The sequence below is a fragment of the Durio zibethinus genome, chromosome 12 (assembly GCF_047325235.1).
Source record: "Durio zibethinus cultivar Kanyao isolate XHJ-2024 chromosome 12, ASM4732523v1, whole genome shotgun sequence".
Classification (NCBI taxonomy): Eukaryota; Viridiplantae; Streptophyta; class Magnoliopsida; order Malvales; family Malvaceae; genus Durio; species Durio zibethinus.
The window spans coordinates 18,323,792-18,349,815 of record NC_143173.1 but is presented as its reverse complement, the minus strand read 5'-3'; the positions used below and the strand labels follow the sequence as shown (position 1 = coordinate 18,349,815).

Sequence of the window (26,024 nt, the reverse complement as noted above, 5' to 3'; positions counted from 1 at the left end):
CATCCAGCATTTAGACACCCCATTTTGTCCCGAGTTCTTTATCAATTAAAACCAGTCCAAGCTCGATTGTAAGAATTTTTATTTATTTTTATTTTATATTTTTATTTCGTATTTATCATTTTTTTATTTTATTTTATGATCCATCTATTGTTTATTTTCTTTTTCTTTCTTCATTATTTGATTAATTAAAAAAAAGCTGAAAGATTGAGATTAGGCTCGGTGATGATTGTTATAGAAAGCATAATTAGATGCTAATCTTTAGCTTTGGATGCTAATTAGAATTGAATTGAAACTCTATTAGTATGGGTTTATATATCATTGCAATTCATGGTGACAAGGGAAATGTGATCAAAGAAGCATACACCAACACACAGAGAAATTAGAGAGCAACTATTCTAGACTCGTTAACAGAATACAACTAGCTTAAACCACCCAAACCTGAATTCATCCTTCAACATCGAGCGCTTACCACACCATTACCTTGTGGCTAGAAATAGTTCACTGATCTTTGCCATCCCCCATTTAGACCATTACCTTGTGGCCAGAAACAGTCCACTAATCTCTACCATCCCCTATTTAGGCTACCCATTACCATCAACAAGAAGAAAAATAGTCCCAAGTAATATTCAATTATACAGCAACATTCAAACATGAGAGATCTGTGAAAATTTAAAAGTACTTTCAAAAACCCATTCGACTGAAAAACTGAAAAGATCAAACCGATTTTAAAAGTAGCTTTCGGGCAGACTTCGAAAATGGTGGACGACTGATGGTGGCGATTGGTGGTCGGCGATAGCGGTTGCGACGCTGGAGATACATCGAGTTTTGGAAAGGCATCATAGTTTCTGACAACCTTTTAGGGAGAAATTGAAAGAAGAAGTTAAGCACCGACAAGTGACCATGGCAACGGCCCTTACTGGCCGACGTTGTGTTCTTGAGTCCGTAGGTTTCTAGGAAAATCTTTAAACTAGAAAGAAGAGAAAAATGTTGAATAAAGAAAGGGACTTGGAAAGTGAATGGAGACTTTGATTTTGAAGCTAAAATGCACCATTTTGAAGAGACGAAATCAATGAAGTTAAATCAAACCCACAATCGAAACCTACGAAACCTAGAATAGACACATTTAGCAAATGGAGGTGGAATGTAGAAGCTAGGGAGAAGGGAAATTCCTTGGCTATTTTGATGGTGATCAAGTTATTTTCAGGCAGCGATAGAGGTGGTCTTTAATGTGGCGATGACTGGTGAAGGTTGCAACGGACATCAGTTGGATTTTACGCTTTTGGTAGATGACAGTCTCCGACTACTGGCAGTAGCTGGCGACAACGAGGATTAGTGACAACCAATTTCTGGGTTTTTGCCCACTTGTAAAAAAAAATAGAGGATTGGCAGAAAAAAAAAAGATAAAGGGGAAAAAGAGGGATTGGTTGACCATTCAAAGCTTAGACTTGGTTTGAACTTCAATTGAACCAGTCCACTCAACAATCTATTCAGGCCCAAAATTATTTCTCTCATTCTCAAATGGGCTTAGACTCACTTTGATTATGATCTTAGCCCAAATTTCGATATTCCATTTTCTATCCTATTTTGTTTTTAGTCTTAGCATTCATTTGATTTATTTATATTCATTAAGGATATGTTGGTTAATAATTAAAAGATAATTTGAGTAAAAATATTTTTAGTTATGCTATTATTTCAAAAAAATTAAAAAAATATATTTTAAAAGAAAAGTTGAAAGTATCAATTTTTCTTGTATAAAAGTAATGAGTTTTTTTTTCTTGTAAAACAAAAAATGATCTATATCAAAAGTCAAATCATTTTTCTTTTCTTTCCTTTCTTTCTTTGGAAAATTTTTAAATGTTAAATAATTCGATGATAGAGCTTCTACAAGTGAAACGATAGTTTTCTTGTATACCTTTGAGGTGATGAGATTTTTCTTATTTTTTTGCCAAAAGTATTGGAGCCAATTAAGAATAATTTTCAATAATAATTACTTGATAAAATTTTTAAGGCTTAATGAATAACACGTAATCAAGCTGGTACCATTTCTCGATGGGCATGTGGGGGTGCTATAACCTTTTTTCATATGTAACCAACTCCCGAACCCTATTCTGGTTAGTAGACCCGAACCTATTCTTTTAGGGACCCTTAGTCAAGCTTAAGAGTTCCTTAAATGGACTGATTCGGTAAGGTGGCCAATCACACCTAAACAAAAAAGATTGGTGGTGACTCCTTAAGTCAATGTCTAGCGATAGGTCTACAGATCTAGATATTATGACAGTTTGGTGACTCCACTAGGGATAAGCCGAGAATCAGGCCAGCAAATAAATTTTTGTTATTCGAAAGCCTAATAAAATTAAATTTTTTTGTAAAGATTTTTATGCATTTATTTTGTTTATTTGTTTGATAATTATGTCATTCATATGTATTGCGTGACATGAGTTCTATACCCAAACTTCATCCCTCTAGGAGGGAGTAAAGTACCTATGCTTTCGTGAGGTTTTAATGCCTCCGTAGTGGCTAACGAAATACTCCCTCTCAAATTAAACATTTTCCGTTTGCAACCTATAATGGGTAAGGATTGGGGTGCCTTACTAGTCTGTGATGGACAATGATGTAAGAAGCAATTTAGAAACCTTTAGACTTTAGCCTTAAACCACATATAGTGAGCCTTAGAAGTGCCTAACCCTAAGATAGAGCCCTTCATACCCAATGATAGATATACCTCAAAACTAAGACACAATAAGGAATAAGTTGTATTGATCTAACTGTTTTGATTGTTTGACTTTATGCATTTGCATTATCATGTTATGCATCATTTTTATTGTCATATGTAACATTGTGCATCTGCATCATTTTCATATTAGATTTTATCTATGAAAATCCACATTTCATTCATGCATCAACATATCATGCATAAAGTATAGCATAGCATTTCTCATCCTAATTGTGGTGCTCAAGGTTTAAAGATAGCTCCACTAAGCAACTTCACTCACCAGTACAACACAAGAGCTTGAGTCAGACAAATAGAACAAAAAAATTTCAACTGTCTTGAAAGGCTAAAGAAAGCCCAAGAGAAGCTTGAAGGGGAATTAAACAGAATTCTAGAGGCCTTGAACAAGTTAAATAAAGGGAAGGTGATAGAGAAAAATACTAGCCAACAAGACCATCCCTCATAAGAGAAGGATGACCCACTGTTCCCTTCTGGTTTTAGGTCACATCAAGCCTAACCTGTATAAGGTCCACCACCACAGTAGTTTATCTATCCTGTAGGGTACACATACCTTACAATGCCATCAACTTTAAATATGAGGCAGTATCAGAGTTATGTGAATCCTATCTTTACTGAGAAGGTAGTAGAACCAATACCAATCCCTAATTTAGATAATTCATAAGAGAAAGAGAAGATGAGGCCCGAAAAGAAGAAGACTTTAGAAGCCTCAAAAGTTGAACAAAAGATGAACTTGTTAAAGAAAAGGCTTCGAGCAGTGGAAGGAGTTGGTTTTTTATGGTTTAGTAGATACAGTTGGGCTCTATTTGGTCCTAAATGTGGTAATACCTCTAAAATTCAAAATGCCAGAGTTTAAAAAGTATGATGGTACAAAGTGTCCGAAAACTCACATTACCATGTATTGTCAAAAAATAGCTACCCATGCTAATAATGAGAAGCTATTAATGCATGTGTTTTGAGACAGCCTCATGGGCTCTGCTGCTAGGTGGTATGTTCAGTTGGACAAAACTCATATTCTTTCTTATAACGATATGGCCCATGCCTTCATTAGTCAGTACTGATATATTATAGACTTAGCCCCAAATCGTCTTTCTTTACAGAATATGGAAAAGAAAGTGACTGAATCATTTAAAGAGTATGCCTAGAAATTGAAGGATATCACTTTTGAGGTGCAGCTTCCTCTGACTGAGAAAAAGATCATAGTGTTGTTCGTCAGTACTTTGAAATCTCATTATTATAAAAAGATGATAGAGAATGCCACAACGAATTTTGCCAACATGGTAATTTTGGGTAAAATTATTGAAAATACCATTAAAAATGGAAAGTTGAAAGGAGGGGAAACCAAAAAGGTGCCAGAGAAGAAAGAGACTAAAGCTCAAGCCACGAGCTTTGATAGATAATTCAAGGGATATCAACCCTATCCACCACAAGGTTATGCCTCATACTATCCTACTGTAAACAATATTCACATTACCCTTACCAACCATATCCACAACCAGCTTATCCATAGTCAACCTTTCAAGTACCTACATAAGCTTTAAGGCCTAACAACCAAGTAAGAGGTTTAAGAAAATCCTGAGATAATTAAGAAAGGGTACATATTGACCCTATCCCTATGACTTACACTAAGTTATTCCCAAAACTGGTCAAGAACAACTTGGTATCTCCAATTATTCTAGAATCATTAAAGCCACCCTATTCAAAATGGTACGATGCTAATGCAAAGTGCGATCATCATAATGGAAATATGGGTCATTCTATTAAAATCTACCCTACTTTCAAACATAAAGTGTAAAGTTTGATCCAGAAAGGCTTAGTGAGCTTCAACGAATCATTGGGGCAAGATGTCAATAAAAATCTTTCACCTAATGGCATATGGGCATGATTTTAGAGAAGGATGTCAAAGCTGGTTGGAAGCTATGTGTCATTTTAGGATTTCTTTTAAAGTAATGTTAGGATTTCTTTTATGCAATAAAGTTTCATTTGTTATTATTTTAATAAAAGGCAAGGATAATGCATTTCATTACATTTTCTCTTTCATTCAATCACTGTTCCATTCTTTATCACCTTTCATAACTTTTCATTCCCATTTTTGAACTCCAAACAATGAATGTTTAGATAATAATGCTAACAATAATTCTGAGATTTAATTTTGAGAACTCTTTCACATTGATTTGGGGTGATTATTTGAAAAAAAAATAGTTATTGACAGATATGGAATGGATATATCTTAAAGATGCAATCTTTTATGAAGATGCAATCTTTTATGAAGATCCATGAGCTTTTTTTTGTTCAATAGATGATCTTCAAAGAAAGCATTAACATTTGAGATGAAAAATACCCATCTTTCTTTTACCATTTGAAAAACCATTCATTACTACCCCTTTGAGCCTATTATGATTTTTTTTCTAAAGAACCCTAATTAAGGATCACCCTCTACACTGGGAGGAATTTAAAAAAAAAAGAATCATAAAAGGTCTCAAAGATAGAAAGAAAAGAAAGAAAAAAAAATGCCACAAACAAGTTGGGGCAAAGTAATGAGAATCTTTTTATGAGGAATGAGATGGAAAAAGGGGAAAAGTAGTGAAATGAAGTGGAAAGGGACAAAATGCCAAGTTATTTCAAATGATAAGAAATGATTAACCCTTTAAACACATGTTTTGAGCCTATTTAATCTATTTCTTTCATGACCCCTCACCATGGCCTATATTACAACCTTGAAAAGTCTATTTGGATCAAGTGTGAATGCTCGAATTGAATGATCATATGTTAGGCAAAGGCATGCTTATGATGAAACAATGAAATCATGCTACATTGCTCTAGAGATTAATATGTGAAAGATATCAACAATGGGTGAAAGATGAGAAAAAAAAAAGAGGATGAAAAAATGAGAAAAAAAAAAAGAAAAAAAAGAGAAAAAAGATAAAGAAAAAAAGAGGAAAAAGGAAAAAAAAAAAGAGAAAGATGAAAGAATGGAAAAAAGATGAAAAGAAGAGAAAAAGGTAGACTCAAATTGAAAACTTGAGATGATGATTTGGAAAGATAGATCTTTGAGCTAAAAGTTGGATGAACAATTCAAATATATAGAAGATCAAGGCATCTAAAGATCTTTCAAAGCTAGGGCAAAGTTTACTGAGCTCAAAATGATTTTGAAAGTCAATGGAATGAGTTTTCAAAAAAAAATCTTGGATTAATGTTCGAAATTGTCTGAATATTCATTATTTCGATATACCATTCATCCCAATGACATGCATCTAACTTGTATCTTTCCCTATTTATTTTTTTACCAAATTCACTCTTCATTGATTACTTTTCTTTCAATGCACCTTGTGCTCTTTTATTCTTATATCTCTAGAATGAATCAAGAAAATGTATGATTGCATTATCTTTGTCATGAATTAAGATGATTATGAATGAATAAATATGTGCTTAAAAGGTTCTTGCATTCTTTTGAAAAAAAATCCAAAATGATCAAAGGCAAAAATTATGAAAAGATGGCAGAAACTTGAAAAATGACACATGGGATAGCCAAATGTTGAGCATGGTGATGGATTGCTCAATAAGATCTAAAAAGATAATGTGATCAAGAAATGAATATGGTGATAGATTGATCAACATAACCTGTGTATTGTGATCAAATGATGCGAATCAATGGGCAAAATTCATTCTAGAATGGCTAATGCTGAGAAACCTATGAGTAGTGACCCAACAATGAAAGACAAAAACTTGTTTTGAAATTGTTAATGCTGAAAAACCTGTGAATGATGATCAAGTGATGAAAATGATGAGGATCAGTTGACGAAACTCATTCTAAAGTGCTGAGAAGCTAAAATGATAAATTAAAAAATGGTGGGGTCTTAAGAACCATGGTACCACATTTTGATTAGGATTTCATGACATGGATATCTATATTACATGCATTGCATTTGCATTATTATTTAGAGAATATTTGAAACTTTGGTTTGGCTATGCATTTGCAGTAAATATTTAAATCATGGTTGAAAATATGACATTGTGAGAATCTAGATTGTTGCATTTGCATCATTAAGAAAGCATTTGCATAGTTGATAATGACATTCAGTACATACAAAATTTTAACTTTGGTAAAAGTTTAAAGTTCATCTGAAAAATCGATTTTGAGTATTTTGATGAAGTTTTGAGTCTTAAATGAGAATTTTTAAGATGTTTTCAAATGAAAATCTTTGAGTCTTAAATGAGAATATTTAAGATGTTTTCAAATGAGAATCTTTAAGACATTTTCAAATGAGAATCTTTAAGTCTTAAAGGAGAATCTTTAAGATATTTTCAAATGAGAATCTTTGAATCTTAAATGAAAATCTTTAAGACGTTTCCAAATAAGAATCTTTGAGTTTTAAATGAGAATCTTTAAGATATTTTCAAATGAGAATCTTTGAGTGTTAAATGAGAATATTTGAGTTTCAAATGAGAATCTTTGAGGTGTGAAACCCAAAATTTATCAAATATGAATCTTCAAATTTAAATGAGAATCTTTGAGTTTCAAATGAGAATATTTGAGATTCAAAACCCTAAAGTTCATTGAATGAGAATCCTCGAACTATAATGAAAAGTTTCAAACTCTTGGATGTGAATCTCCAAAATTCAAACAAAAAGCTTTAAACTTTTTGGATATGAATCCCAAGTTTAGGTGAACCTTTGAATTCGAATAAGAAGTTTCAAACTTCTGGATGAGAATCCCCAAAATTTGAATGAGAATGTTTAAATGTTGGATGCAAGTCTTGCAATTTACAAATGCGAATCTTGAGATTTTATGAATCAAACTCTTGTAAAACTAAAATTTTGATAACCAAATTTTAGTGGATTCTTACGAAGCTGAAAGGTTCTTACAAAGCTGAAATGTTTTTGCGAATATGAACCTTTGAATTTTTAACTCAAATTGTAAATCTTTTAGTTGCTTTTACAAATTCCATCAAACATGATCTATGACTCATCTAGTCTCCAAGAGCATTTATTTTTCAAAGTCGTGGTTACCTCTATTAGAGAAGCATTTTATTTTCAAAAGTTGTGGTGCCTCTATTTAAAGGAGCATTTATTTTTCAAAAGTCATTAAGCCTCTTATTAGAAGAGCTTTGTTTATTTTTTTGAAGTTGTTAAGCCTCTTATTAGAGGAGCTTTATTAATTTTCCAAAGTCGTTAAGTCTCTGTTTAGAAGAGCTTCATTTATTTTTCCAAAGTTTTGTTACCTTTCTTTATAGGAGCAATTTATTTCTCAAAGTCGTTGAGCCTTTGTTTAGAGGAGCATTTATGTTTCTCAAAGTTGTTAAGCCTCTACTTAGAGGAGCTTTGATCAAAATTTTAACAAAAAATAAAAAATAAGTGTTGAGTTGATCTTAAATGAGTGTCTACGTATTTGGACAATTCTTGTTACACAAAAATTGCGCAAAGAAAGGCAACTGTAAACATCCCATTTTGTCCAGGGTTCTTTGTCAATTGAAACCAATCCAAGCTCAATTGTAGGGATTTTTATTCATTTTTATTTCGTATTCATCATTTTTTTAATTTTATTTTATGATCTATCTATTGTTTATTTTCTTTTTCTTTCTTCATTATTTGATTAATTAAAAAAAAAGCTGAAAGATTGAGATTAAGCTCGGTGATGATTGTTATCAGAAAGCATAATTAGATGCTAATCTTTAGCTTTGGATGCTAATTAGAATTGAATTGAAACTCTATCAGCATGGGTTTATATATCACTGCAATTCATAGTGACAAGGGAAAAGTGATCAAAAAAGCATACACTAAGACACACAGAAATCAGAGAGCAATTATTCTAGATTCGTTAACAGAATACAACTAGCCCAAACCACCCAAACCTGAATTCATTTTTCACCATTAAGCACTTACCACGCCATTACCTTGTGGCCAGAAACAGTTCACTGATCTCTGCCATCCCCCATTTAAACCACTACCTCATGGCCATAAATAGTCCACTGATCTCTGCCTTCCCCATTACCATCAATAAGAAAGAAAAATAATCCTAAGTAATATTCAATTGTGTAGCAACATTCAAACATGAGAGATTTATGAAAACCTCAAAGTACTTTCAAAAACCCATTCGACTGAAAAATTAAGAAGGTCAAACTGATTTTAGAAGTAGCTTTCAGGCGGACTCCGAAAATGATGGATGACTGATGGTGGCGATTGGTGGTCACCTATAACGGTTACGATACTTGAGGTATGTCAAGTTCTAGAAGGGCATCATAGTTTCTAGCAACCTTTTAGAGAGAAATCGAGAGAAAAAGTTTGGCATCGACGAGCGACAGTGACAATGACCCTTACTGGCCAGCGCTGTGTTCTTAAGTCCTTAGGTTTCTAGGGAAATCTTTAAACTAGAAAGAAGAGAAAAATGTTGAATAAAGAAAGGGACTTGGAAAGCGAATGGAGAGTTTGATTTTGAAGCTAAAGTGCACCGTTTTAAAGAGACGAAATCAATGAAGTTGAATCAAACCCACACCCGAAACCTACAAAACCCAAAATAGACACATTTAGCAAACAAAGGTGGAATGCAAAAGCTAGGGAGAAGGGAAGTTCCTTGGCTATTTTAATGGTGATCAAGTTGTTTTCAAGTAGCGACAAAGGTGGTCTTTGGCATGGCGATGACTGGTGAAGGCTGTAACGAACATCGATTGGATTTTACGCTTCTAGTAGACGACGATCTTTGATTGCTGGTAGCAGCTGGTGACAACAAGGAACAGTGATAACCAGTTTTTGGGTTTTTACCCACTTGTAAAGAGAAAGAGAGGATTGGTAGAGAAAAGGGATAAATGAGAAGAAAAGGGACGGGTTGACCCGTTCAAAGCTTAGACTTGGTTTGAGCTTCGATTGAACCAGCCCACTCAGCGATCCATTCAGGCCCAGAATTTCTTCTCAAATGGGCTTAGACTCACTTTGATTATGATTTTAGCCTAAATTTCAGTATTACATTTTCTATCCTATTTTGCTTTTAGTCTTAGCATTCATTTGATTTATTTTTATTCATTAAAGATATGTTGGTTAATAATTAAAAGATAATTTGAGTAAAAATATTTTCAGTTATGCTATTATTTCAAAAAAATAAAAATTAAAAAAAATATTTTTAAGGAAAAGTTAAAAGTATCAATTTTTCTTGTATAAAAGCAATGAGTTTTTTTTTTCTTGTAAAACAAAAAGGGATCTATATCAAAAGTCAAATCATTTTTTTTCTTTCCTTTCTTTCTTTGAAAAATTTTTAAATGTTAAATAATCTGACGATAGAGCCTCTCCAAGTGAAACAATAGTTTTCTTGTATACTCTTGAGGTGAGAGGATTTTTCTTAATTTTCTGCCAAAAGTATTGGAGTCAATTAAGAATAATTTCCAATAATAATTACTTGGTAAAATTTTTAAGATTTAATGGATAACACGTAATCAAGCTGGTACCATCTCCTGATGGGTATGTGGGGGTGCTATAACCTTCCCCATATGTAATCGACTCCCGAACCTTGTTTTAGTTAGTAGACCTGAACCTGTTCTTTTAGAGACCCTTAGTTAAGCTTAGGAGTTTCTTAAAAGGACAGATTCAGTTAGGTGGCCAATCACACCTAAACAAAAAAGATTGGTGGTGACTCCTCAAGTCAATGTCTAGCGATAGGTTTATAGATCTAGATATTATGACACAGCAAACTTAATCTAAAGTCGATTCAAGCCATTCTATTGGGTCAGCAACAAGTTAGAATGGGTTCGATCGAATCTAGGTACAAGAGTATGGCTGACAAGCTCTAATTGGGTAGCTTAACAGATGATGTGTTAAGTATTTCCAAACCCAATATCTTGAACCTTATTAAAAAAAACTAAATTTTGGTCTTCAATAGTGAATCTAACGATGAAATCTATAGAGAAATACCTTGCATGCTTGATTTTGTTTTGGCAAAAGCCAAAATTTTTCAACAGGATTTTTTAAAAGTAAGAAATCAAAAAATTTAAAACATACCCATAGATTTCTTATTCTTGCAAGAATAAGAAAGAAGAGTTGGCTTGGTGGGTTGTGGTAGATGGCAACAGGTAAGGGTGAGATGGGTTTTTACTAATCCTAAATTTGATTCAACTTTATTCTCATACTATCTGAATCCAATTTGATTTGATGATGTTTTTATTTTATTTATATCCGAACTCAACTCTATCCGATATTATATAAATCGTACTTGATTAAATCTGAAATTAATAAAATATTATTTTTTAATATAAAATATTATTTTTAATATAAATATAAAATTAAATAATTAATTAAAAGTAATTTTTTATATATATCGGATTGAGTCGGGTTTGTCTAAAATTTGACTATAACTTTTTCTTACTATTACCAAATCTGATCGAACATGAAGCTCGATTTTCAAAAAAATAAAATCGATCCTAAAAATCAGGTTAGGTCGAAACTCATCAAGGGCAAGTTGGGCTACCATCTCTAGTGGTGGAGAGGGAAGAAAGAAGAAAAGTTAGCTTTGTAGACTGCTACTTTGCGTTGGTTGTGGTGGAAATAGAAGAAGGAGATGTTATGGTTTCTAAAACAATCCAAACAATGAAAAATTAATTCTTTTCTAAAAAATATCTTTATGAAATTTTTTTTTTTATTTTCTGGAAGTTGTTTTCTGTTTATTAAATAGAGCCTTAAATAATGTGAAAATATAAGAAATTTATTAGTCAATTATTAACTTTATTTATCTTTCAAAAAAAAAAAACAATTCATTTAACGAAAGTATCAATCTCATAAAAAAGAATTCATTATTTAATTATTAAATTTATTTATCTTTAAAAAAATCGCTTTAATGAAATTATCAATCTCACGAGAAAAAAGAAATTAATCTTTAGAGTAAAAAAAGTTTTAGAGTACTTTTTTCACGCAATGTTTTATTTTATTCTAAATAAAACTATGATAATTAAATGATGAAATTTTTGAATTTGATATTAAATCTCTAGTATTCATTTGACTTCAAATTTATTTAATAGAAAAATTTTCAACCTTTCTTTTTTAGTTATATGTGTGCCGATTATAAATGAAATTTTATATGAAAATATATGGTTCAAACTTAAGTTCTAAGTCATGGATGTGGAGAAAAATGTAAACAAAAAAAATTACTTTTTGCTAATTAATAAAAACATAAATTACTTAGGAAAGTAAGGCTTTAGACTTGATCTTAAGCCCACTAATTAATGTTGCAGTTAGAAAAAATTATTCTCATTGGCAAATTCAAAATATTCTTTTGATAAAAATTAAATTGAGAAAAAAATATAAAAAAGTTAATAAATTTAGTCTTGTTTTCAAGCATGGGTTTTATGAATTAGCATTAAACCTCAATAATTGATACAAGCTCACTTATATTTATAATATTAATATTTTTTTTTCATGCCCCTTTTTTATATTTTTTAAAGTAAGAATTAAAATAAAAATTTTATTATTATAAGTTATCGCTTAATTTTTTATTTTCAACTATGAGTGTGAATGAAAAAAAATAAAAGAACTATTTAAAATGTTTTGAGAAAAATTGATTTACAAATTAAATATGAAAATAAATTTAATTAACCATGAGATTTTTGAAATTAACATTAAACCCTTAGAAGCCAATTGAGTTTATATATATTTATATATTTATATTTATATATATTTAATATAAATATTATCCACCTTTTGTTTTGCTTATAAAAGTTTTTTACCATATAAATCATCATTCTAACCCCTATTTTAATTAAAAAAAAATAAATGCATAAGATGAGAAATAAAAATATTTATTAATCAAGTTAAGATGTCTTATAGATAGTAAATTGCAAAGAATATGTAAAAAATAGATAAAATTCATTACAAGTTTTATAGAATTTATCAATGTTATATTAAATCCCTTAGCTTCTATTCAAATTCATATGTTGTATGAACACTTTTTCAAATAGTTTTTATGTGTATTTTAGGTTCTTAAAAGAAAAAATTATACAAAAATTCTATTATTAAATATTTCCTTGAAGCCCATGTTTTAAGCAAAAATTGAACAAAAAAACAAATATAAAATATATTCAGTTTTATTAATCAGGTTAAGTTATTATTTTGATAAAAATATTAAATTTAAAAATAATAAAAAAAATAAATTCTGTTGTAAGATTTATGAACCTTATATGTAGGGTTGGCATCGGGTCGGGTTCGGGGCGGGTTTTGCTCGCCCCGAACCCGACCCGACTTAATGCTTAAAAAACTCGAACCCGATCCTACCCGAAATTTTTTTTGTTTTTTCATACCCGAACCCGAACCCGACCCAACACTATATAAACCGTACCCGATTCGACCCGAAATTAATAAAATATTATTTTTTAAATATAAATATTTAAAAATATCATTATATAAATATATATATAATTAAAAAATTAAAAAATTAATTAAAAAAATTATTTTTATATATATATATCGGGTCGGGTTTGCCTAAAACCCGACCCCGACTTTGTCTTCATGCTACACGACTCGACCCCCAATTTTTTTAAAAAAAAACCGACCCTAAAAAATCGGGTCGGACCGGAACCCGTCGGGTACGGATTTTTTTGCCTTCCCTACTTATATGTATTTAATATTAACATTTTTACTTTTTTCTTTTTGTACACTGTTGTTTAAAAGTGAAAATCTACAAAAAAAATATATTATTATAACTAAACCATTACCACTCAACACCCTTGTTTAACAAAAGAATATAGTGAAATGAAGAAAAAAATAATTATAAATATTTTAACTGCACATTTTGGTGTGATTTTCTTCTATCTAACAAATCTCATCCTTTTATTATAAAAATTAAGAGAAAAAAGTGTTATAGAGATAGAGCAACCAAAGCTCTATATTTAAAGCAACCAAGGACACAGATGGAGCAACCATGAATTGCCAGGGATTCTTTCCACTACTTCCAAATTTGCTGTGTTTCTTTTTATTTAAGAAATGAGATCTCAACTTAGGATAGGTAAGTGATTGTAAATATTGAAATTTGAATACCAAAGTCATTAGATGTCATCTTTTAAGGTAAATGCATGAACCATTAAACTAACACAACAAGTATAATTTTAAGATTACTTATAAGCTATGGCCTAATTTTTTAACTTTTCTATTTTCCTTTTCCTGTTTTTGATTTGGAGAAGGGAGATTCCAAACCTGCTGAAAGAGCAGAGGACAATTCACCAACCGTTGAGCAAACTTTTCAATCATCTTTCCTTGCAGAGATCTGCTACCTCCAATAGCAGGAAATCAATACATTGTTTAGACCACTAGAATGAGGTTATAAGTAATGGTTTGAGGATTTGATATAACCAAATATGTTCCAGTTGTACAGTTGGACTGACATGCTAGAAATTTAATTTACAAAACCAAAACAAGTTAGCGACAGAACCCATTCTTTATATCAATTGAAGAGACACAAATGCTAGAGCACCAGACCACTTCTCAGTTTGATACTTGGTGGTTTCAATCCTGTTTTGCAAATGTTGAAATAATTTGAAAGTTTAAGTAAAAAAAAATTCACTAAATAGGTTTAAACTTCAAAAGACTCTAAACCAGATAAAGATAGGTAACAACTTTCCCCAATTACATAACAAAAGTCTGAAAGCAAGTCTGTCTGAACTGCTACAAGTATGAACTTTGAACATAGACCAACAAGCATCTACTCCTACACTAAGATTCTTACTGTCTACAAATCTAAATCATACCAGCATTTTTTAAATCACATCTGCAACAGCAGTAAGCACCGCCTCGACATTGAACTTGTTGAACAACTGGGATTTTTGTTTGAGTTGTACCATAAGTTTCAAGCTAACAAGAAACTTTTCCGTTCAATTTTGCATCTTACCTTATTTTATAGTCCATTGACAGTAATCAAGGTTCATAGGAAAATGACAATGGCCCTAGAAAATACTGACTTCTTACTTTGGTATTTCAAAATTTTTAACTAAAATTGATAGGCTGTTCAACCAGGAACAACCTTCCAAAAATAGACGTATGCCGCCAAAAGTGGTAAGCACACGGTATTCTTTAGTAAAAGGCGAAAGAATAGTTCGCTTTGTGCTTACCGCACGGCTCCATGCTCTATTTCTTCTATTAGTGATTTTATTTATAGAAGGAGGTTGAGTTTCACTTGTTTGTCTGTTGGAAATGTGGGGTTCTGTTCTACTCTTAGCTCTTGCAATTGCCCACTCTTCTGCCAAGCCACACACTTTGCTATCACATTTTCTCTCATTTTTCATGCTTTTTTTTTTATAAAATATGTACCTTTAAACTTGTAGCATTTCTTTGTCTCCCCTTTTGAAGTATATTTGCCTCAAGTCATCATTTTCATCATTGAATTTGAATGTGATGAAAAGGGTTGTTGAACAACTTCTTTGCTAGCTTAGCCAAGTTCAAATCCTTATAAAATATATACTACTTTTTTTTAAACAAAAATATAGTTTATTTAAACGCTAGGTTTTCGTTGCTTCTTTAACATAGTTAACCAATAGATTTAGGCTATGAAAAAGCCATAAACACAGGTATAATTTAGAAAGCTGCCATGTAATCTATTGATTAAGTGCTAAACTTTTAGTTTTAATAATCGGAACTTAAATCTTGACATCTTCAAATACCCAAAAAATTATAATTAGGCTATGACAATCTTATGGAATGATCAAGACTAAACTTAGACAAGTTACTGATTGGCAAATATGAATTCATAAATTGCAGAATAATATAATCTATAAGCAAAAGAGAGGGAGCAATCCATCCAGTTTTGGAATCCAGCATTTGCCTTAGAAAGTTCACGTTAGAACCAGCCTTTGTAGAAAGTTTTAAATTGAACAGTTATGGGAATTGGAAAAAAAAAAAAACCCACAAAAGAGAAATTACTGTGTATCTATTTTGGCTGGAATTAGCTTTCAGTATTAAAAATAATATTTATCTATTAATTGTGACAATTAAGCTTTCTCGATTTTTTCATAAATATTTATTTATTTAAAATTAGATTAATTGGGTTTACTTTGCATTTTGATTTTTTATTTTTGATTTTAATAAAAATAATTTGTATTTATTAATTATGATAATTGATTGAATTTTTTTGTTTTTTTTATATTTTGATTGTCTCTATTTTAAGGAGATATATATTAAATTGATTGTGTGTTGTTTTTTTTTTTTTTTTCCTTTTGGCTTTATCTTGTCCTTTTTTAAAAATAATATTTATCTATTACTTGTAATAATTTATTGTTTATTTTTTTTGGTTTTTACCTTTTCATTTTTTTTCACTTTTAAAAATAATATTTATCTATTAATTATAATAATTGATTGTTTCTTTTGGGATTTTTGTTTTTTAGTATTTTTACAATTTTAAAGATAGTATTCACTTATTTAAAATTAGATTAATTATGATCGCTAAATGTATTTTTTAAGCTTTATTTGCCTTTGATTCTTTTTATTTTAATAAAATTAATATCTATTTATTAATTATGATAATTGATTGTGTTTTTTATTTTTCTTACCTTCAGATTTTTTATCATTTTAAAAACATATATATTATATTAATATTGTATCTGTACTTGTCTTTTGGCTTTCAACATGCTTAGATATTTGTTGGCATATATGTGTTATATATATATATATATATGTTTTTAAACTCTTTGTTTATTTAATGAAATTTTCATATATTTACTTTAATATATATAATAAATTTCATAACACAAATAAAACAATTCATAAACTTGCTAATGGATAGAGAAATATATTTATAATAGTAGTCCTATAAATATAAATTTTATTATAACAATTTATTTAATATATGGTATTTAAATTTTTTGTAGATATATTTAATTTTTAATTTTAAATAATATATTAAAAAATTGATCTTGCAACACTTGGGTTAAAAGAATCTAGTTGAGTAATAAAAAAACATTTATAACATTAGAATATTAGTAAAAGTGTTCTTCTACATGGCATATATTTTTATGTGCTACAGATAATATTTATTACTGTATATCTATTTGGCTGCAACTAGCTTTCAGTTTTAAAAATAATATTTATCTATTAATTATGGTTATTGTATTCGTAGACACCCAATTTGGTCCAACCCCGGATCAATTGGACCTGTTCCAAATGGAGCCCATATTCATTTTTATTTTTATTTTTATTTTCATTTATTTATTTATTATTATTATTATTTTCTTTTGGTTTATCTTATCTGAATTTTGTTTTAATTATTATTGCTTTTATATATGATTTTTGTTCTAGAAGAAACTTTTCTGCCGTAAATCAGGGGGTTGGTAGAGTTTGGATTGGATTCAAAGAATGAATCCCAATCCTAGATGAAATTTGGATTGATTAGAAACTCTTCTTATCAATCCCTATAAATAGATGCTAGAACATACAAAAAAGGGGCACAGAAAAGACACCGAAAACACATAAAGAGAAAAGAAATGCAAAAAAAGCTGTTTATAAGGTTCAAAAGTGATTTTAAGATTTTTTAAGAATATTTGATGAAATTTTTTCTCAAAATTTTTTGAAATTTCTAGATTTCGACCAATTTTTTCGACGAAATTTGAAGTTTCCGACGTGTTTTTCCAAATTCCAGCATTTTTTTCCAAAATTTGATGAAAATTCAACTGAATTTTAGGTTCTATTAGAGATAGAAGAAAAGAAAATAGGGGAAGAGAGAGAGAAGGAATGGAGGCATCTAAGGAAAAAATGAGATTTTTTGCCTTTTATATTTGCTCAAGACGACATCGTTTTGGCATTAAATCAACCCAGGGTCCGCATGTTTTTGCTTGGATCAACCCGACCCGATCGTAACCCGTGTCTGACACGAGTGCCAGCTAACCCCTGGAGCTGAGCCAAGCCGAGCCACGCACTCCCGAACCACGTTTTTGAGCCATTTTTCTTCTTGAAGTTGAGCCGAATCCAAGCCGCTGAGCCGAGCCACGTTATGGTTTTTTTTCTATTTATTTATTTTTTATTATTATTTCTAAATTAGAATTATTTGGTATTCCTTAATTTTTTATTTTTTATTTTTATTTTATTATTTTTTTTTGTCAAAGATTTTCCTAAACTAAAATTCTCAAAAAACAATTTTGAGGAAAAATTGAAAGTATCAATTTTCCTTGAAAATAAAGTTTTAAAAAAATATTTTTGGGGGAAAGTTGAAAGTATCAATTTTCCTTGAAAATAAAAAGGTTTTAAAAATATATTTTTACGGAAAAGTTGAAAGTATCAATTTTCCTTGAAAATAAAGTTATAAAAAAATAATTTTGGGGGAAAGTTGAAAGTATCAATTTCCCTTGAAAATAAAAAAGTTTCAAAAAATATATTTTTAAGAAAAAGTTGAAAGTATCAATTTTTCTTAAAATAAAATTTCTAAAATAAAATTTTCAAAAAAATACATTTTGGGGAAAAGTTGGAAGTACCAATTTTTCTTTTTAAAAAAAATATTTGTTAAGAAAAAAGTTTTAAGGAAAAGTTGAAAGTATCAATTTTTCTTAAAATAAAAACTTCCAAATGCTTTAAGGAAAAGTTGAATGTATCAATTTTTCTTAAAATAAAATCTTTCAAATATTTTAAGAAAAAGTTGAAAGTATTAATTTTCCTCAAAAATAAAAATTATCAAGAAAAATATTTCAAGAAAAAGTTGAAAGTATCAATTTTCCTTAAAATAAAAACTTCCAAATGCTTTAAGAAAAAGTTGACAGTATCAATTTTCCTTGTACAAAAGTAATGAATTTTTTTTTTAAGAAAAAGATTTATATCAAAAGTTGAATCATTAATCTTTTTTTTTTATTTTTTTATTTTTGAAATTTTTTTAATGTTAAATAATCCGACGATGGAGTCTCTACAAGTGAAACAGTAGTTTTCTTGCATACTCTTGAGGTGAGGGAATTTTCTTAATTTTCTGCCAAAAGTATTAAAGTTAATTAAGAATAATTTTTAATAATTAATTACTTGATAAAATTTTTAAGGCTTATTGGATAACATGAAATTAAGTTGGTACCATCTTTCGATGGGCGTTGTGATGGTACTATAACCTTCTTCGCTCATAACTGTACTCTTAAATCATGTTTTGGTTAATAGACCCGAACCTATTCTTTTAGGGACCCTTAAGCTTAGGTGTTTCTTGAAAGGATAGATTCCTTAGGTGGCCAATCGCACCTAAACAAAAAAGATTGGTGGCAACTCCTTAAGTCAATGTCTAGCGATAGATCCCCATATTTATATGTTATGACAGTTTGGTGACTCCACTAGAAAAATTCGAGAGTCAGACCAGCAAATAAATTTGTGTTATCCAAAAGCCTAATAAAATTGAACCTTTTGTATAGATTTTTTATTCATTCATATTTATTTACTTTGTTAATATTGTCATTCATATGCATGTGCATAACATGAGCTTTATACCCGAGCTCGGTCCCTCTAGGAGGGAGTAAAGTACCTATTACTTTCGTGAGGTTTTAATGCTTCCGCAATGGGTAGCAAAATACTCCCACTCAAATTAAACTTTTTTCGCTTATAGCCTATAATGGGTGAGGATTTGGGTGCCTTACTAGTTTGTAATGGACAATGATGTAAGAAACAATTTAGGAATCTTTAGACTTTAACCTCGAACCACATATAGTGGACTTTAGAAGTGCCTAACCTATAGATAGAGTCATCTTCTTCCCTTTAGAGTTAACTAAAAATATAGGATTCATTCCTTTTATTGTGTATGATGTTTTAATTTATTTATTTATTTATTTATTTATTTCTCTCTATTTGATGTACTAACCTATTCTCTTATTCATGTTTGCATGATCCATACTCATATCATAAAGTTGCATAAAGAACATTACCCTAAAAGACGATCTTCAACAACGAATTTTTCATAGACTCCATAGAACGGCTAATTTGCTCTTCATCTATGTTAGCTCCTTGTGAGTTACCAAATGAAGTAAAGGTCCAGTCAGAAAAGATTCAATTAAAGATGGAGGATTGTTTACCAATCGACTATGCTTCTACCTTATCTCAAGAGACATCTATCCTCCTCAAACAAAACAATTTAGAAGATTTGGTTGATATATAAAAGAAGATGAGTCTATTAAGACAAAAGAGTTTTACCAGAGACATGGGCATATAGCACATTTTCTTGCAATAAATGTCAACAATCAACTAATTAAAGCTACGACACAATTCTGGGATCATGCATACAAGAGTTTGATTTTCAATGAAGTTGATATGACACCAATCATTGAAGAATACTTGACTTTGTTAGGCTTGCACCTCAAAGCTCCCGACAATATATATGTCAAAAAACACAAGTCAAGATTTTGTAAAGATTTGGCCCATCTCATGGGGATAGACAAAGAGGTTGTAGATTCTCATACAAAGAAGAAACAAAAACAGGTTTGCCTAACTTGGAAGTTCTTTCATGATTTTCTAGTGCAACATGCCAACGAAGAACAGGGGTTAGACGTATTTGCCTTAGCCATATACGGAATGGTGATATTTCCAAAGGTTCTAGGTTATATTGAAATAGTAGTGATTGACTTCTTCAAAAGTGTGATTAATGGTTATAACCCTTCAACGGTAATATTAGCAAAGATTGTCAGATCTTTGAGTTACTATCATCAGAATAGAGAGCATTTTATAGGTTGTATACAATTATTGTACTTATAGATGAAAAGCTACTTCGAATGGAGAAAAAGTGCTTTCTTGAAGCTTTATGTCTGTAATCGAGCTCTGATTAAGGAATTATATGAAAGTGGGTGGTTAGAATAAAAATCTAAAAAAGAGTGGATAGTTTTTTTACAAAAATTGATAAGTGTCAAAGTAAGATGGTTAGTCCCTTGGATAAATCATGAACCTTTGCTATATCAGTGTAGAGATAACACTATGGTCCCATTTTTGGGTTTATGGGGAACAATAAGTTATGCGTCATTTCTAGTGAAGAGGTAGTTTGGGGCAAAATGGTTCATTCCTATGACACATAAGCTTCATCAATCAGATTTTTCTTACAGTGAGCCAAAAGCGTTTTAGAGGATGAATAAGGTGGTTAAAGCATGGAAAAACCACCGTAGAGTGAGTCCTGGACCAATCACTGATAAAGTCACTCATAGGTACTTAGTTTGGAGAGCAACACGAAGACAAGAAATGGTATTCACTTATGAAAGCTTTCAACCACCAACAAGAGAAAAGCTTAAAGAGACGCCATTAGAATTGGAGCTTGCGACAAAAGAATTCAAATTTGAAAAAGAAAAGTTAAAGTAAGAAATCTAGAAGCTTCAATAGGAGAAGGATCAATAGAAAGATAAAGTTGAAAAGCATGAAGTCAAAGTTTACAAGATTGCTAGGGAACGTGACACAGCTGTCCAAGACTTAGCGGAGCTACACCATCAACATAAAAGGTTGTGAATGAAGGTACAAGCCAAAGAGATAACAATCATTGAGCTGACAGATAAAAATAAATAATTGAAGAAAGATTATGCTAAATTAGAAAAAAAAAAACCTAAGTACAGATAAAAAATATGTTGAATAGCTACTTAAGTAGGTTGAGACAAAGGTTGAATGAACAAAAAGACTACATTGTTGCATTAGTTAGAGAGCATAGAGAGTTATCATACCAAGTTTGGTGTGGTAAAAGGGAAACCTAGGAAGATAAAAGTACACTAAGCATTTAACGACCCAAATTTACAAAGGGGTATGTCAGGAAAGATAGATGGTAGAAGAGGCAGAGGCATTAAAACAAGTGGTGGCCCCAGTAAAAGAACATGGACAGTGTCTCTTAAACTTCATCGAAGAAGCCAAAAACCAGTATGCGCAGATCAAACGATTTAATAGTTATAACTCTAGGATGATAGATTTTATGTAAATGAAAGTTCTTTGGAATAAATGAAATATTTTGGTTGAACATTGTCTTAAGGAAAATATTCTCTTCATGCATGCATTTTCATTCATTGTATTCTCATTCAATACATTTAACAAAGTAACCATAAGATAGTCATATAAACTTGCTAATTCTAAGATATGATATTTAAGGTTCAAGGATAGCTTCGTCAAGCAAAATCCTGCCCACCGATATAACACAAGAGCCAAACAAATGGAGTAAGAAAACTCTCACCGATTTGAGAAACTAGAAAAAACATAGCAAAAGATTGAGAATTAGTTGAGTAGGATTCTGGATGCTCTTAACAAGTTGAACAAAAAAAAAAGATAGAAGAAAACACAAGCCAACAGGGCCCTCAATCATAAGAAGTGGTCGACCTTTTATATCTTCTAGTTTTTAGTCCATAACAAGCCAAGTCCACATAAGATATACTGCTATAGTAGTTCATATATCCTGTATACCTTAAAATGTTGTAAGCTTCGAACCCAGGGCATTACCATAGCTATGTGAATCTTGTCTTTACTAAAAAGATAGTAGAATCAATCCAAGTTCCTAATTTAGATGACTTGAAAGAGAAAGAAAAAGTAAAAGTGGTGGAGTCTCAGGAAGATTCGAAGATTAGTATGCTTGAATAAAGGCTATGAGCTGTAGAAGAAATTAGGTTTTATAGTTCTTTGATGTTGTTGGGCTGTGCTTAGTCCTAGATGTAATCATTCCACCAAAGTTTAAAGTATTAAAATTTAAGAAATATAATGGTATAAAGTGCCCAAAGACTCATATCACCATATACTATCGAAAGATGGCAGCTCATGCTCATAATAAAAAATTATTAATGTATGTTTTTCAAGATAGCCTTACAGGCTCTGCTGCTAGATGATATGTACAGCTAGATATAACTCACATCCGTTCTTAGAGTGATATGGCCCATGACTTTATTAGTCAATATCGAAATATCATGGATTTGGCTCATGATCGTTTGTCTTTACAGATTATGGAGAAAAAGGTAAATGAGTCATTTAAAGAATATGCCTAGAGATAGAATGATGTAACTTTTCAAGTGCAACCTCTTCTAACCGAAAAAAAAACTACAGTGTTGTTCGTTAGCACTCTGAAATCTCCCTATTATGAAAAGATGATAGGAAATGCAATCAAGAATTTTACCGACATGGTGATTTCATGAGAAATTATTTAGAGTGCTATCAAGAATGAAAAGTTAGAATAAGGGGAGGCATCAAGTAAAAGCGCCCCAAAGAAAAAAAAGACTGAAGCTCAAGCTGTAAGCTTTGACAGAAAATAATTTAGGGGTTATCAATCTTACTCACCATAAGGTTACCATCCATATTATCCTGTTGTGAATAACACTTCCCCTTACCCATACCAACCATTCCCACAGTCATCTTATCCCTAAACATATCAACATATTTTTAGGCTTCAAAATACCACATATAGTCTTAACATTCAACCTACCCCAAGACCTCAGACCCGTCTAGCCAGCCCAATTAGTGGTTCACAGGAGCAATGAAATACTCACGAAAAGCCTGTATTTGACCCAATTCCCCTGACCTATATAGAGTTATATCATGAGCTTTATAATAGTCATTTGATTGCTCATAGCAAATTAGAGCCACTCAAGTTACTTTACCTTAAGTGGTATGATTCTGCAGCCCATTATGACTATCATTATGGGATTACTGGTCATTTCACTAAAAATTACACTGCCTTGAAACATAAAATGCAATGATTGATTAAGGATGGGATGATTAACTTTGATATATGAGGGGCAACTACACCAAACGTTAGTGGTAATCCTTTGCTTAATCACAATATGAATGCTCTAAGTGAGGAATAGGAACGTCATCTGAAGAGAAAAGTTACAAATATTAAGACACTTCTCAGTCAGTTATTCAAAACTTTGTGGAAAGCTGACATGATACAACTAATAAGTTCGCACTATTATCATGAAGCATATATAGTAGTCACTAATTGTAAATATTATAGTGAGGCAATTGGTCACTCTATCGAAACTTGTGAGCAATTTCACCAAGAGGTACAAAAGCTCTTGGATTCATACCAGATGAAAGTTTATGAAAAGGAAAAAGACTTAAAGAGTAGTGAAGTATCCATGACTGACAAGCTTGCAAAACTATTTCCAAAATTAGTAATAATTCATTATGGGAACAAGCCAAAGTCAGTCATAGACAAACTTATTCCCAAGCTGATAACTTTTAAAGTTTCAACTCTATTTCCATATAAAGATGATAAAGCTGTACCTTAAAAATATTGCTGTGATACAATAGTTCAAGGGCAAGAAGAGAATGCCTCTAAGACTAATACCTCAAATATAACTGGTGTAAGAGGCATTACCCAAAGTGAAAGATGCTATACTCTAAAAGTATTGAAGAAGGCTAGAAGAGAAAAAGCTAAAGTAGGAGAGGAATGAAATAACCCTGAAGTAGAACCTGAGGAGGATCATCCAAAGCCAGTGTCAGAAAAGAAAGCTTGTGAGTTCATAAAATTGATAAAATATAGTGAATATTCAATTGTTGAACAGTTGAACAAAATGACAATACGAATTTCATTATTATCATTGTTGTTAAACTCAGAACCATACCAAAATGCTTTGTTGAAAGTGTTAAACTAGGCATATATGACGCATAATGTGTCTGTTGAATATGTGAACCATTTAGCCGAAAACTTAGTTATGCCAAATTATATATAATTTAGTGATGATAAGATTCTCCCAGAGGGAAGAAAAAGTGCTAAGGCTCTACATATAACGATCAAATGTAAGAGCCATATCATAGCCAAGGTCCTTATTGATAATGGTTCCGCTATCAATGTCATGCTTATGTCAACTTTGGCAAAGCTACTTATTGACTACTCTAATATGAAAGATAGTCAAATGATAGTGCGACCTTTTAATGAGAGCAAAAAAGAAGTCCTGAGAGATATCGAGATGCCCTTGCAAACTAGGTCGTGCACTTTTAATGTGAAGTTTCAAGTAATAGATATATTTTCATCTTATAATTATCTGCTAAGAAGGCCATGGATTCATATGGCAGGTGCTGTGCCCTCTACCCTACACTAAAAGATCAAGTTTAATATAAAAGGTCAATTGGTAGTGGTATTTGAGGAGGAAGATATGCTAGTAACTCAGCCATTAAATGCCCCATATGTGAAAGCTACTGAGGAAGGAATGGAATGCTCTTATCAGTTTTTCGAGTTAGTTAACTCTATGGGTGAAAGATTTAAAAATTAACCTTTTTCAAAGATAGTAATGTGTCAAGTCATCAATAAAGGTTGGTATTTAGAAGTAGGGCTGGACAAGAACTTACAGGGAATAAGAGAGCCTCTAACGGTGGTAGACAACAGTGAAAGGCTAGGCCTAGGCTATAAAGCAGTAGAATGAGAGATCAGAAGAAGATCAGCAGGTAAAATAGCAAGATTAATGATCATCTCACATTTGTATGAGACTTTCAAGTCTAGAGGATTCATGTACCTAAACGTAGAAGAAAATTATAAACAACGTATAGAAGAAGCGTTCGCCCAGTTAACCATCTATACTATTGAAGATGAAACAGGGCTTGAACAAAAAGGATGGATCTGTCTTTGTCCACTAGATTACGAGCTAAAAATTAGAGTACCATTGAAATACCTTTTACCCTTAAGACTAATTCAATGTAATTGTAAATCCCAATAGCTATTGCCCAAAGCATTAGGGTGATCTTTCTTGTTTGGGCCATTTGTCTTTTATTATTCTAATAAAGATTAGGAAGGATGTATTTTCATTCATTTCTTCTTATGCCTTTATTATTGCCATTTTTCCCTTTTTCAAACACATCTTGCCAACATATCTCATTTTATTCAATTTCAGATCTTTAAATGAACAAAAAGATAATTATGATAACGATCAAAAGGTTAATTTTGAGAATTCAATTAATACTGATGAACTTGACAATAAAGATGATTCTAAAGAGTATGTTATACCTTCAGACCTAATGAGATTAATTAAACAAGAAAGCAAGCCAATTGAGCCTTATCAGAAGATAACTGACTTGGTGAATCTAGGAGATGAAAAGAATAAGAAAGAGATTAGAATTGGTACTTCATTTTCATAAGAAGATAGACAACGTTTGGAAAATTTACTTCAAAAATTCATAGATGTGTTTGCTTGGTCTAACCAAGATATACTAGGGTTGAGTACAGATATAGTAGAGCATAGATTACCCCTAAAGTTAGAATGTAAACCAGTCTAACAGAAACTGAGGTGAATGAAGCTTGAAATACTACTAAAGATTAAAAAAAAAGGTGAAGAAGTAGTTTGATGCAGGTTTTTTGTAAGTGACTAAGTATCCAAAGTGGGTAACTAATATAGTACCAGTTCTTAAGAAAGATAGAAAAGTACAAATATATGTAAATTATCGTTAT

General features: G+C 31.1%; 1 non-coding gene across 1 annotated transcript; it reads right to left on the bottom strand.

Moving 5' to 3' along the window:
- Positions 1 to 14,696: 14,696 nt before the first annotated feature.
- Positions 14,697 to 14,814, bottom strand: LOC149515817 (U5 spliceosomal RNA). Its single transcript, XR_016326402.1, has one exon. It is a non-coding gene; the product is annotated as a U5 spliceosomal RNA (small nuclear RNA).
- Positions 14,815 to 26,024: the final 11,210 nt, after the last annotated feature.